Here is a 4,262-nt window from a genome sequence, read left to right as displayed (position 1 = left end):
ATAGCCTGATCAACTATATTCATTCGAGATGTGACCGACATGTGCTTAGGAGTGATGTGGTGTTGCAACGGTGTTAAAACTTACCTAGCTCTATACAAGAGATTTCTAGACTAGAACATGAAAGTTAGAATACTATAGGAGTATTCTATGACACTATAGTGCGATAACAACTTTGATACATACTAAGTACATTACCTTAAAATACTATAGGAGTATTTTAGGCTCTGTATAAACAACTTACATGATAACTTAAAATACCCTTACGGATAGGTATATAATCTTACAATGTATACTCCCAAGATTTTATATAATTGAGATCTTATAGACTTAGAATTTTTGATCTACGCTTCACTACCGATTCCTTATTTGGTTGTGGTTTTGGAGTAGGATCATTTATTCGAAGGTGTGTTTAATCTTGAATTATATACAACTTGTATACATTGTAAAATTATAGCAGGACTCTGTAAGGATCACCCCATAAAGTTACCTTAAATCTCATAGATTCTTTAGTCACATCCTTTCTCGCATGAGAAACCCAGATAGATGTAACCACTTCCTCAAAGTAGACAATAGAAGAATCAAGGAGGAACAAGAGCAAGTTCATGAAAAGTTTTCAAAGAAGGATCAACCGGAGTAACCAGAACGTCTTATGCGTCACACTAATAAATAATAATCTTGGTTAACTTAATGAGTTAGTGGAAACACTGCTCACATTTTGTGTTAGGATTATTTTCTTACATGCAATTGGTAATAGTTATTCAGGTAACATATATTCATTCGAGGATAGCCATTTCTAATTCATAAAGTTAACATATATTCATTCGAGGATAGCGATTTCTAATTCATAAAGTTTATTTGGAATAGACTTTTTATGAATTCTTTCCAGAACCCTGTGGAAGTCAGGACCCGATATATTTAGAACTAGGATAACCTTGTCTGTCAACTTTTGGCTTATCTCCACTGTTATAGACCTATGCCATCTCATATTTGTATTCTTTTAGCAAAAATGCATCCTCGCAGATCGAAAAGACGCACTACTCCGATAAATCCAACTCAACCGCCACTACTTCTGCCACAATTCGATATTGTTTCTCTCCAAGCAGCGATATCCTCCGCATTGGCAATTGCTCTAGCTTACTTCGGTGAAAGTGGTACCTTCGAATCTGGTAGCGGTACCCACTTAGCCAACCCCGGAGCTACTCATGGACACCCAAGGGAGTGTTTGTACAAGGACTTCATGAACTACAAACCCATCTCCTTTAATGGAAATGGTGGAGTCATCGATCTGATGCAATGGTTCTAGAAAACAGATTCTATCTTCGCAATCTGTTCGTGCCCAGAAGGGAGCAAAGTGAAATTTGCTACCTGCACTTTCTCCGATCGAGCTCTAACATGGTGGAATAGCCATGTTAAGTCACTGAACCTATCAGTGGCTAACTCAGTAGGTTGGGAAAACCTAAAAGAGCTGATGCTAGAAGAATACTGCCCAAGGGGCGAAGTACAAAAGCTGGAACAAGAATTATTGGAGCACAAGATGGTCAGCTCAGACATAGTGGCCTACACTGACATGTTTAGTGACGTGGAAGCAATGTTCCCCGAGATGGTTACCCCGGAGAACAAGAAGATAGAAAGATATATATGGGGTCAAACTGCCCCGACCCAAGGAGATGTGTTGTCTTCTAACCCAGTCACATTCGATAGTGCCAAACGCCTGGCCCAGCGACTCATTGACCCTGATGTCCGCCATGGCATAGAAATCCTGGTTCCTGAGCTATCAAAGGGAGAGGACTATAATAAAAAGTTAGGGAACAGGAGGAAGAAGAAGCGAACAACATAGGAACCCCCGCAAGAGCAACAAACAAGTACCAAGTACGCTGCTACAATGCCTGCTTCTCCAGCACCTGCCATTCGATATGCTGGAACCCTTCCGAAGTATGGAAAGTGCAACTACCACCACACCGGAGTATGTCGGGAAACGCAGTGTCTGAACTACCACACAAAGGGACACACAGTCTGTTTCTGCAGGGCACCGGCTCAACCGATCTCACAAGTCCCCGGAGTTGAAGAAAACCAAGCCTGCTATGGCTGTTGCAAGACATGACACAACCGGAGTGTCACATCCCAAAACCAAGAATGACGGACACGTTCCTGGGTGGAGGACGTCATGTACAGTATCACAATAGTGTAAAGTAGTAAACAAGCAACAACATCATCCATTGCATTAAAAGTAAAGTTTTAATACATATGTGTTCTTTCATTGTAATAAGACACCAAAATATACAATCAAAATAAAAGATGAGTCTTGTTTGTGCTCCGTCTTCTCAAAACCTGGCCATCGTATCGGTCTACTGGAGACCTGAGAATACAAGTTATTTTGAAAGAGATTATCAGGCTAAGGCTGGTGAATTCATAAGTATTTAAGTGTCATTTTCTTGTTTTGGAAAGCTGTTGTGTATGCTATGTAAATCTTTGAATGAAAAAATTGATATAAGTATGAAAACCCTAGAAAATCCCATATTTCCTATCAGTATAAGAGATGTCTTCTACCAAGACCTGAATGTTTTGAAAGTAGTCTTCTACCAAGACCTTTATGTTTTGCTGTAACAAAGATGGTTTTCCTTTTTATGACTATTATTAAAAATATATTATCTACCTAATCATTTATCTGATTGTAACATAAAATAAAAGTAATAGGAAAAGTATAACCATAAAAGTGTTATCCTTTTGCATTAGGATAATGCGACATCGCGACTGCCAAAATGCATAACCTAGAACATCTGTAGATTGCTCATTTTCCTCTGTAGCTAGCAGCAGGTTTAAGGAATGGTTAGTCCCGTAAAGGTACTCCTAATATAAGTATTAACCATAGGCATCCATAGATGTTCATTACCTCTGTTGCTAACAGGTGGGTTCCAGAATGGTTAGTCCCGTCAAGTTATCCTTTTGAACTAAGATAGGCAGAAAAAATTACACATAATGCACTAGTAACTCATCCTACTAAATCTGGGTACAAGTATTCATGCAAGTGTGTAAAAATAAATGTAAATGTATTCATGTAAGCATATCAATGTAGATGTATTCGTTTAACATGTAATGTATAGTATAGACTCATGAATGAACTGACTCTGGTGTAATTCCTTGAAATATGAATAATGTTTTGTATCTCCTAACTATCCCTATAATAGTTAACTGGAAGGTAATTGATTGTCTAAGCAGGTTTATACACCCTTGATACACAAGAGTGTGGGAAACTGATTGAAGGATGAAAGCTATCATATCAATACATATATAAGAACATAAGTGTATAGATATAGTTTTGTCCAAGAAGATGAAAATGGTTTTGTAAGACATTTAAGAGTTTTGAACAATAATTAACAATGACTTGATATCATTTTAATAAACATTTCAAAAGTAATACATATGCTATCAAGGTATTTTTAAGATATAAAACCATTTCAAGCATCACATTTTGTAGTATGTAAAATATGCTGAATGAAAACACAGTTACAAATACATATGATTGATTTAATAACATGCGGTTTTCTACCTGTATTCCCCCCATTAAAGCATTTAAAATCATTTTAAAACATTGATTAAGGGGTATGAACTCACCTGTTATGAGTGGTTCTAACGGGTATGCGTGTAGGAATGAGAAGTTCCACGAATGAAGTCCCGTAACACAATAAGTCCTAAATGACATATAAGGACACATATTGACTTGAATATAGTGTTTATAACATCTATATGAAAGGAATCACCTTCCGGGACTAGGAAACACCTTGACCAAGTGTTGGAATCACATGTGATTCAACATAGGAAGGTATAAAGGCACTCACATGAGTTTACGACCATGAGTTCACGGCCCAAGGGAGTTTACGGCCGTAAACTCATGGCTACTCATGTGGGAATGCATGTTTGAAGGCTAGGGAATGATTTAGGGACATTAACTGTAACCTAGTATGAAAAAGACCACCTTCCTAGAAGTTTTTGAGGAGTTCACGGCCCTTATGAGTTTACTACCGTAAAATCATGGCCTTTTATGTTTATGAGGGTCCTAAAGGTCATAAGGAAGTATTCTAAATTCAAGCCTAAGCCTTAGGAAGTGTTTGTGGCATCAAAACACCCCTGACTTTAGTTTATGGCCCATGGACCATTTGGTCATGTGTTTGCGGCCATACACACTCATGGGTGTTGGTATTTTGATTGTTTTGGGTCCTGGACAAATCAAGGTAAAGCGCTATGTTTGTCTCTTGGCTTAATGA

This window comes from Lactuca saligna, chromosome 2, assembly GCF_052625555.1.
Source record: "Lactuca saligna cultivar CGN05327 chromosome 2, ASM5262555v1, whole genome shotgun sequence".
Lineage (NCBI taxonomy): Eukaryota > Viridiplantae > Streptophyta > Magnoliopsida > Asterales > Asteraceae > Lactuca > Lactuca saligna.
Note: the sequence above shows the minus strand (reverse complement) of the source record.